Genomic DNA, 12,186 nt, shown 5'->3' on the forward strand with positions numbered 1-12,186 from the left:
TACAAATGAAACTCGATATTGTTCTAGTCCATTCTTCAATAACAACGTTCCTATTCATAATATCAGAATCCTTGCTACAAAAATCGTATGGCCGAGAGTACAGGTTAAAACCTGTTTCTAGTACAGTCATTTACTTAGTACCATGGGTCAGGGAGTGTATATAAGAAATTTAAAATCCCTGCATGGGTCATTTCCATCACGATGCATTTAAAAATGCATCAAATATTTTTTTAACAATCGCTAGATACAAGACAAGGAAGTGGTTCATAGACTTGCTGAATTTGTTTGTTTGTTGGGGTTTAACGTCCGAGCAGCAATATTTCAGCTATATTCAGACGATGAACATGAAAAGGATGGTAAAATGAACATGAAATGATGATGAAATGAAAGAAAGGATGGGACCCAAGGATCATAGGGTCGACAAATTTTGATTGCCACTAGAAAAAGGGAGGGATGGGCAGGGTGGGGCAATTTAGCCTCCTGTGGTGGAGCGCAAATGTTCCTACTCCTATCGAATACCACAGCAGAGTTCTTTTACGTTCGAGCAACGCGACATCTTTCCCAACACGGTGCACCACTATGGTTTGCGGCCTGTTTGTAACATGCCAAGGGTACCCCATTCCACCACCTGGGGCACACATCCCAGTTGCTCTCTGAGCAGAGCACCTAGCCTCCGGCTAGGTTTCAGAGCACTATTTAGTCGCCTTTTACGAGAGGCTTAGCGCTGCTGCAGGCCTATTCTTATAACACCCGGAAAACAGTCAACACAAAAACATTAAGAAGCACCTTATTAAAAACGAACACACACAACAAACTCATTAATACGCCAGATTCATAGTAAAGGGAATAACTCTAGAACAATGTTCGTTCCAAATACTGATGTTAAAATGTTAACAGTGTAGACCGTTGATAGTGACTTTAAATCCGAGCAAATCGAGGCAAGACAAAGTTTGGAGATAGAATTTATGAAAAATCAAGTTTCATGAAACATGGTACATGCGTGCGGGGATCCGCGCCTGGGATTTTTGAAAGAAGAGTACAATGTAGCTCAGCAATCAGTCAACATGTTTTGCGGCAGAATAATGCAAATTTCGTGTTTGTGTTTGTGTGTGTGTTTAAAATAGGGAATGAACTGACAATTTGCCCTTTCAGGTGCAACCTATTGAGGCAAATTTTACCATTACAAAGGAGACAGTAGATTATTATTTCTTTGCTGTAAACATGAACTTAGAATATGTATACGGCAGGTTTGAATGTGGTGAAAACATTTCTGTTGTATGTGAAGTACAAAATAAGTCCATGATTTTCACAAAAGCAACACCTCGAAAGTGTGCAGGTTTGTATCATATATTAGTTATTAATATTTGTATTACATGTATCTGTCATATAATAATTCATTTGTGAACGAACCCTAGCTAGCAATTCGTCTACATGAATAAGACGACATTGCTCCACTACATATTTCTAGCATTTCTCAGTAAGCAATTTTGTAGTGATGTGTTTGACATTAAACATAACATAATCATCTTTAATATTTAAAAAAGTTCCAATTTACACCAATTTAAAAAACAATTATGTCTTTTTGAGGTCCAGCTAAACATGAATTGAATTACATGTACATGTAATAAAAATGTTTTCAAAAAGTCAAATTAAGGAGTAGATAGGATGCCTATAATAGTTTTTTTTTCTTGTTATGAAGTATTAATTGCCACATTCTTTCTTTTTCCAATCGAAAATTATATATTATTGGTTTACAACATAAAAAAAACCAATTGATACATACATTTGAATGGATGTTAAATTTGATATTTGTTCAACGTGATAATCAAACATTGGAGGCGATATGCATTCTATATGATGCACACATGCAAATGCGGATCCAGAAACTTTGAAAACTGTGTGTGTGGGGGGGGGGAATTTCCACCCGGAGTTACTCAGAAAAAGGGGGTTCTAGGACATTATTTGCCATTTTGTTGTAAATTTTATACATGAAAATGACAAATCTTTGAATAAAAGGGGAGGGGTGCGAACCCCCTGCATCTCCTCTGGATCCGTCACTGTGCGGTGCTTGCAATTTACAGCAGATCCTTTTAATGTAATCTGTACAAAGTACATTTAGTATTGAGACATTAATGAGAAACGTTTTGATATTTTTTGTCGGCGTCTGAATATGACTCGGGCAATTGACCTCTGGAGTGAGTATAATTACAATCATATATGTACGTTGTACATGTTCTACATATCTTACTCCAGAATTTCATACTCAACACTTTTTTTAAATAGCAGTCTGACGGAAGGTGATTCATGCATGTCAAAACTTTTATTTCTTGTTTAAAATTACATTTAGAATCAGTTACTGATCACATAACCAGTATTAGCTTTTTTTTTAATTTGTCGTTGCCCTTTTGAGGCAACACGTTTGCAGATTGAAAAAAAAAATCGTTTATTTAGTGGGTTTTTCTTCTCCATTAATATGCGCAGTGTATGAATGTTCTATGGACTGGTACTTAATACCAGTTGGTCTTTTTTTACAAGTAGCATGTAAGTATATCGGGGACATATTTCACGCTCCAATAAAGAGTGAACATTTTTTCTGAATGGGTTTTATTAAGATAAGAAAACACAGTAAATACACAAAAACAAAAACAAAAGCAAAACAACACATGAAAAAGCAAATATTTAATACATTTTAAATTCTGAATAAAGAAACCCAAGGTCGATCTGTTCTTTATGTTTATCAGGGATCATAAACTTTATGATTTTATCGAGTTAAACGATAAATTCTTTAAATGTTTAAAAAGTAAAATTAAAATTAGAATATTTACGCTTGAGATATCATGCCTCGTTTTTAATTATGTACATTTGATAAACTTCCTTAAAATTGTTTTTATGTGTATAAACAAAGTATGGCTAAGTGTGTACATGTATAGATTAATAGAACGACCCTTTGCCCAGTATACGCTTTTTTACTTCAATATTCAGAAAATAAAGATTTGTTTTCAATTTAAAGACCGACCTGCCACCGGAGGTGAAAAACTTTTTTTTTTTTAATTAGATGTTGGGTGACTAGGATATACTTTAACCATATGAATTCCAAACCCTGATTTTAAGCATATTGCTGCAGTACAGAAATATTACAGTGTCGTATCCAGACGGGGAGTGCAGGGGGTTGACACCTCTTTTATTGGAAATTTGTCCTTTCTATGTATACAATTAACACAAATGGCAAATTATGTCCTAGCACCACCACTTTTCTGAGAAACTTCGACTGGCGCCCGTTTCAAAGTGTCTAGATCACGCCCTGTTACCGTCTCAAATTGTCCACCAAATACTATCAAAATGTGTGGTATTTATCCATTTTATCTGGATGAATCATGGGATCAACTGCCTTTACTGTCGCCCGACAAGTGCGCGTTGTCTAAAAATTATTAATTAAAGTTTTCTGTTCAGAAACCAATAAGCTGTTTCATTTCACACTGACCAAAATTTCCATTCATCCAATAAATAAATATTCTCTTCCACAATCTTTTTTACAGCAGTTAAATCAATCTAGGGCTTTTGATATGGGAAAGTATAATCTTTAAGCATTGGAATAATAAATAAATAGCTTAATACATGTGCATGCATTCATTAAGGGTTTTGTTGAAAATTAAAATCTTACATCAAGGACAGTGTGCATGTTCGTTTGTCGAAAGCAACTCCCAAGGTTTGCTTAGTGATGCTCGTTAGCCGAATTGCTACATGTATCTACTTGTAGGTATCCCCCACTAGCTTCACAAAGTCAGATAATTTACAGATACATACTCGTTTAAATCCCCTGTTTTGAAAAAAAAAAAAAAAAAAAAAAAAACACACACACACTCGTTAATATCAAAACTAACCAAGGACATGGAGCAATACCAAAAGGAAGAAAAAATAGACGAAATGATCTGTCGTATAGTAAAGTCCCTGAAATATTTCTTATGTTTTATGCACTATACGATAGACATACAAAAACAATAATGAAATTACTCTGTATACGCAGTGATTACATTTATAACTTGTGAAAATACTCGAAAAAAAAGGAAATAAGAAAGTACTAGGAGAACTACTCTATTTCGTAATGCAAATAAGATTTTCTAGCATATAGCACAATTACACTTGTAATGATATTTCTTTCAAGCATTCAAACTATTCGTCATAAAGGTTTGAAAACAAAATTTTAAATATCGCATTGTATTTTAATTAATTCATTTAAAGATTATTTTTATCTTTGTCACCTAAGCCGTTTGCCAACAGCAATCCCCATGCTTAAACAATGCTACATGTACGTGGGAAAAGAATCAAATTAATTGTAACTGTTCAGAAGGATACCTGGGTGACAAGTGCGAAATCACTAAAAATGAAACCATGACAGGTAAGCTTGTAATTCCAATTATTAAACACGGCCAGGAAGACATCCCTTTTGGCTTGAACAATCATTTTTTCTCATTGAAAACAAATAAATAGATCTGATAAAGATATGAACTTTTAACCTCTTTTAACTGTATTTCTTTGATATTTATTTTTGGATAAGAAATATATGCCATTTGTATGCGACCTTAAAAAATGCGGTCGTACACACAAGCATAATGGCATGATGCTGTCATTGTCGTTTTCCGACGTCGATCGTAGACTTTCTAATTATCTGACAATAATTTGATTTTTTTAAATGCACAACATGGTGACACTCAAATCAAGGCTAGGATTGATTTGTAAGTTATGTATTGAACCGTTTAGAAGTAAGGGATCAAAACGCGCCAATAAACATGGACAATAACCTGACTAAGTGAATTAATCTCTGTGATATTTACTGTAAAATGGGAAGTCTAGGATTCATATGCTAATCGTGACTTGAAACATTAAGGAATAGGGACAAAAAAGGGGCAAGACACATGCATTGCAACTATGATCGGGCAATAACTAAAGTATACAGATGCTCTCAGGGGGAGTGTCAGAAGAGCCGGCTCTAGGACAGTTCTAAAGGTGTCACACATGTAGAACAGTTTTAGAGCCAGTTTCTACTAGCAGAACCGACTCTAGAACATTTCTAAAGGTGTCATACTTCACAACATTTTTTTTTTTTGCGCCAGACCTTCTGACAGTTCTACTAGCAGAATCGGCTGTACCTCAACAATTTAACTACTAAAGCTTTTTTTGCCTTTCCAGCAGAGCCAGTTCTACGGGGACAGTTCTAGTAGTACAGCCAGCTGTTCGAGAAGAGTTCTACCAGTATAGCCGTCTCTGCTGGAACTGTCAGAAGAGCTGGCTCTAAAACTGTCCGAAAACTATCCTAATCATTCATAGAACTATTCTTCTGGCAGTTCTAGTACAATTTTGCGAGAGGTTAGACCTGATCTCATCTGTATGCCAAAGGAGCTCTTTGAACTTGTATGCATGTATTACTGGGTTCAACGCCACAAAACGTAGGCGGGGATTGATTTCGGAGTTGTTATTTGAACCATTAAGGTATTAAGGACATAAAATGAAACCAGAGCGAAACATTTTTATGATGTTCGCACAACGATTTGTTTCAAGTGAATACAAATATTTGAAACTACTTCAAGGTGCCATAACCTCAAAGGAAAGCTGGGATTGATTTTCAGGGTTGTAACTTGAATTGATGAATAAGAAACAGAAAAGTGGACAAAAATATGCAATTTCATTAGTTCAGAGAGAAGTTTGACCTTTAGTGTATGGATTGCTTTGTACTTTTTTCACGTTGTGCCACACAAGCTAGGAAAGGCTACATTTTTTATCAATTTTAAGGCTTGCAACTGAAGCCACTTCTTGAAGGGAGCACATTGATTCTCGTAAACTATCTGTAAAATAGTTTATCACAGTCAAAATAGATGTATTAAGCTTGAATGTTCGTATTTTCCCAACTATTCAGGATGTGACCTTTGCAGTCGTATCAAACTTCGCAGTCGTATCAAACTTCGTCTTTATTGCGAAACATTTTATTGTTAGCTATATTCAACTTCTTTACATACCTATCTATACATTTGAATGAGAAGACCTCATTTTGTGTGTCGCTTCTCTTCCTTCCGCAAATAATTAAGCATCATGACTTTGTGTGTTAATGATTATTCCGTTTGGGTGTTTTTGGGAGACAAACGAAAGGCGTCCGGATATTCTTTCCGTCATTAGATGTCATAGAAAACAATTCCATTCCGTCAACCTGTTTTATCGGTTGTACAAAAAAAAAAAAAAAATGATATATTTACAAACGATTACATGTAAGTTTTAACTAGATAGCATACAACTTTTTTGATAAATGACCTACCACCGGTATCAAACATTCCGTCGATCCCTACAAGCGATAAAAATACGATTTCTTGGGACTCCTAGAACTGGTTCATTGAGTTATAGTGCTGCGGACGGCTAAGGATTTTTCGAAGTTTAATGGGCCTAGAGGCTATACGGCTATATCGCATGTCAATGGAAAGATAAATCAATGTGGTTTTTGAATATCGTACTTATCAAAGTGAAAAAGACTATTTGATCACAGAACAAACATGCTGGATTTCGTAATAAATTTAACAATACATAAACTGTGAACTTATAACTATGCTATGAAAGATGTACATGCATTTGTCATAATATTTATGTTCTATTATGTTTAACCGTACGCCAGGCTGATGTTTGTAATGTAATATCCTCAACAATGAATTGTGCGTTACTTCTGTTGTCATGTTTTGCTTGGTAGACAAATTGTTTTGAACGTTTATAATATCATAATTTTAATTTTCAGGCAGCCAATCACGTCTGTCTGCTTCATGCAAAGAAGGAATAAGTGAGCCACTTTATGGTTCACTTCTCAAATTCTGATTTGTTATAATCTAAATACCTATCAGAATTAAACTGAATATAGGATCACAACTGTAAAAGCATCTTCGCTAGCCACGGGTTACAGCCTTACCCCTCCCTTCACGCAATTAGAGAAGCAGGACCGTAACCCTTGCCTAGCGAAGATGCTGTAAAATCTAGGCATTATAAATTGATTGATTGATTGTTTGGGTTTAACGTCCGAGCAGCAACATTTCAGCTATATTCACAAAATGAACATAAAATGGATGAGTGAATGATGAAATGAAAAAAAAGGATGGGACACAATAATAGGGTCGACAAATTTAGATTTAAAAGGGCGAGGAAAGTGGCATCTTTCCCAACACGGTGCATCGCTATGATTTGCGCTCAGGTTTTCCGTATTATAGCCTCAGCATGTAACACGCCATGGTTACCCCATTCAACCACATTAGGCACACATCCCTGTAGCTCTCTGGGCCGAGCACCTAGCCCTTGCTAGGTTTCTGAGCGCTTTTTAGTCGCCTTTTACAACAAGGTTAGCGCTGCTGCAGGCTTATTCTTTTAAAACCCGGACCTGCACCGGGCAGGCATTTGAAATAACCCACTCAAAAATTGGAAACTATTGATCGATCTATATAATATTAAAGGCCGATTATGTAAGAACAGATCAACCTGCGCTTAAGGAAACGCAGAGGAAAGGCGTAAAAAATTCTGTCCTACCAATGAACGTAGTCCAAATTCCCAGTTTTTTTTTTTATCTAGCCTGGCTTGCTTATTAATTCTTAAAATTGATATATGTTATTCTTATGACTAATTTCAAGTCGCTAATATTGTCAGATACTTCTTGCGTACTTCTGTATTTAATGTTCGCATAAGATTTGCATTGATGTGTAGTTATACGCCACATTCTCCAGCAGATCTTCGCCGTATCCACGGCCACAGCGTTATAGTTCTATATTTTAGTATCTTTATACGAGATAAATATGTACCTTTTAAAAATTCGTACACGTGTGTTCTGTGTGTTTCTTACTTTAACGTGAACGGGAAGTTTACATGAAATGACCAGTTAGCTTTGAACATAACCCCGTTTCCGATTCAGGCACTGAGGCTAGTTACAAGACTATACAGGTCATATGGATTAGCACGCCCCGATATTTAAGAATATTCATTGTCAGCTGCTTATTCTGGTTCATACACTGGTTCCTGTAAATATCATAAGCGACCCAAAGATCGCTACAACGTATCTTTTTAAAAAACATATTACACACATGTCTATGCGTGTGTTTTGCTTGCATTAGAACGAGAAGTTTACATTTAAAGATTAAATGATCGGTTAGCATTGAATTTATGTAACATCACCCGGTTTCCGATTCAAACACAGACGTTCGTTACAATTGATAACAAAAAGGTCATGTTTATTATCTCTATACCGGTATCTATATAAAGCAATTCGGGTCATAACGGTAACGTAAGAGTGCGTAGTAATATCTAGGGAACCAATATTTTTTGCGGAAGTTCCCCGATTGAAGAGCATTTGTACCATTTCGGATGTTTAAAGTTTGCCAAAATCAGTGACAATGAATATTTGACGAATAGCGACTTTGAAGACTTCAGTCTTTGATTGTATTTTTGTGCCTTGTCTTGACTATGGATATCTTGTTCTTCATTTCAATTTCCTCAAAACGAACATTGTTAAGCGCTCAATTATCGAATAACAGAAAAAGAACATTGTCAAACTTTTTATCTATTTGCTTGAAAAAGCACTTAAAATATTGATCATGTCAAAAAATAAGCTTAAGTTTCTTTTGATTATATTCATGCTTTTCTGTTGTGCCAACAGTTCAATAGTTCGGAAACAGACAGATTGTCCGGATAATGATTTCGTATTGTACAATTCTAGTATAATAAATAGTCAAAATATGTGAAAATTTGCGATTTCAAACACATTTTGTAAACCTCATGTTGCAGATCGAATCGAGAACGTTGTGTTTATTTTATTTGTTAATCAATAAAGAATATTTAGATATACATTGTACAATGTAATATTCTACGGTATCTTATTATCTATTAATCACTAATAATGCACTAAAATTCAATCCTTTAATGGGCAATTTTGTTCTGTGATTATATAGTCAACTTTTGCCGGAAAAAGTTATTTTTTACATTTTTAAAACATTTTTTTTATACATGATTTTTGTGATCTTTACATGCTACTTGTTTCCCAATACCTACAATAAACGATTTCACTAAAATTACGTTTCAAAGTATAGTCGGGTCGATCGATCTTTGACTGCTTCTCTAGTAAATACAAAATAGCAGAAAACCTTACTACCGTTTTTCACTTTGATAAATACGATATTCAAACACTACATTGATTTATCTTTCCATTGACATATGATATAGCCTTATACCTTCTAGGCCCATTAAACTCGAAAAGCAATGCATTTGTCTGTTCCTGTCCGAAGTACTATTAGGCACAGCCTACAACCGCGCATTGCACTTATACACTTTCTTACGTTTGAAAAATAGGGAAAGGACGGTATAGGATAGGTAAAGGTGGTCATTGTTTTCCCAAATAACTCGTACCAGACCTAGGTATTGTAAATAATTATTTTTCATTTTCTTATTTGTTTTTGTATGACACATTTGAATAATAAAACAATTCAAAAACTTCTTCAACTTCCGGGTTAACTGATCGTCTATCGTCAGACTTGCATGCGATGCACGGTATAAACTTTTGGTTCTGTCAACCTGCCTTAAAAATGACTTTTATCAAGACATTCATGGATTTATGATGGAGTCTATCTAGTGTGTTGTCTGTACAAGGAATAACGAAAACACTCCATAAAGTTACCAAAATAACATAAGTTGCTGACATACCACCTGATTTGTCAACATTAATACAATTAATAAAAATTGGTAGCATAATTTTTTTACGGATCCAAAAGACATGGGACACCCGATTCTATATATTTCCGGGAGGTCTTACGAAAATAAATTCTTGCTCTGCAAGTCACAAATTATAAAATTAAAACACCAAGTCAGTGTTAGTACAAACATTACTATAAGCGTTTTCATCTTATATTTTGGAGCAAGCATTATAAGGACTTCTGCGAGTAAAATGCTGTTTTTCCAAAAGCATTTACAGTAATGTTTGTAAAAAAGAAATACAGAAAATATAGCATATTCCATACTGTAGTCTTAGCCATATACTTTGAAGCTTTGTCTGACATTTGGTCAGACACACTGACAGCTTCTGTATGGCCAAACATTTTTTTTCTATACCGGTCCTAACTACATCATATGTATGAGTCAAAGATGTAAAAATAAAATTTACTATTTCTGTCAAATTTTATTGTAATGACGACACTGACATGACTGGAATTGATTTGTTATCTTGATATTTTTTTTGTTGAAGTATGGGAACAATATTTAATATTTTCAACCATGCTCATAATGACTGCGATTTAGCGGGTGTGTTCTTGTTTATTTTATATTGTAGCAACAGATCCTGTAGACTCAAATGCTGGCATGATTGTGCCCATAGTTGTGACCATGATAGTGCTTGCAGTGGTATGCGTAGTTGTTTATAAATTAAAAAAAACACCAAAAGTCCCGAAATGTATGAAAGAAACTTGTTTTCGTGACGGTATGTACATATGTTTTTAAATAACATGAAAGTGCCTTCATTCTGTAAGCGTTTTTGAAAACAAAGGTCTTTATGTATTAATGACCTTTAATGACTGATAAAACATTGTCTACGCGAGGGACCAATTAAATGTTTTCATTCAAAATTAACATGTTTGTCATCTATTTTGTACTACACTCTCCTTGCTTATATAGACGGCAAGACTTTTTGTTTATCAGCGACAGTCAACTTCATATCATGTAAAATCCATATTGATTTCGCATATTTTTATTGTCAGAATTGATTTCGATAGAAATCACTTTTAATGATCCAGTCAGTGCAGTTCTGTTAGTAATACATCATGCATTCAGAATTGATACCTACACCGCCAAGCTTTGTTACTTATACACTTGGCACATTTGGATTTTCCGCATGCACGATGTCATGTCGCACGCTCAACGCTCACTAAATGCACCATCAACGTGCACTACTAGCGTGCGTTTAAACACACCATAAACGAACGTTCCTAACGGGCATTGAAACGCACGACAAACAAACGCTACTATCATGCGTTAAAATGCTAGTCGAACGAATTCACCCATCTACCATGAAAACGCACGATAAACGAACGGTCTTAGCAAAATTGAATTTACAACAATAAACCGCGATTCTTACGAAACGACAGCTCGTATCCTGCGTTAAATCGAGCATTTCTATTCTGTGCAAAGATTCTATAAACGTGCTTTAAAAATAATAATAATAATAACAGATACACGCGTACGAAAGCTAAATGGGAAGCCCCAAAGTTTCTAAGAGTGAGTGTATCGAATTGTTCACGTCAGCAATGAAATAGATATTTAAAGATATATAATAGGTACTATTTCTTTCTTGGTAAATGTTTTTCATATGCCTATGAATGTGTAATTAAGAAGGAAGTGGACATATCTAATCTGTGTGTTTCCTAATAATTCTTCTCCACGACATGCGCACATTATATTATGGTTTTATTTGAATTACCCGATGTTTGTATTATTTAAGTCGTTGTATATGCTACATTTATAGTGCAACGTAACTACGGGATAGCCGATAAGCTTGTGTGATATACAATTTTACGGGGTGAAGTTATTCTATTTTAATATGCGAAGTATAAAACAAATTACTTATAAACAGTGGAAACTTTGAAACCGAAAACTGAAAATTTCGAAGTTCTGCCTTAACCAGACAATTTTTATATTCCTTTATGCCAGATCAAATTTATCTTGAATATATGAAAACCGAAGAACTGTCTTTACTGAATCAATTTTAAAATTCAAGTAGGCGAGTAGGCATGGAATGTATGATGGTTGCTGACTTCTCGCGATGACCGTTTGTTTATAGATTCCAATGACTTACAACGTTTTGTTGTAGCTTAAAAAATATTTGAAAAAAATATGTGAAAATCTATTATATCTATATCCATTATATATGATTTGTATTACTGCAGGAACACAGACTTATAGACATGTAACATTCGTATTTTACTAAAAGTCACTATTTATCGGATTTATTTACGTTTTATTTGAGTTAAACACGACTGTGAAATATAGTTTCTTTTATGTACATATTCATTTCAATTATTGGATACAAATGTTTTTATTCCAAATGAAGTTTTCATTCCGTCTCATATTAACTAAAATGCAACTGTAAACCAATTATCTTTCTGGAATAATAATGTGATGGAAATCAATTAT

Source organism: Perna viridis, chromosome 10 (genome assembly GCF_037379345.1).
Source record: "Perna viridis isolate PV_CMFRI_1.1 ecotype Kerala chromosome 10, ASM3737934v1, whole genome shotgun sequence".
Lineage (NCBI taxonomy): Eukaryota > Metazoa > Mollusca > Bivalvia > Mytilida > Mytilidae > Perna > Perna viridis.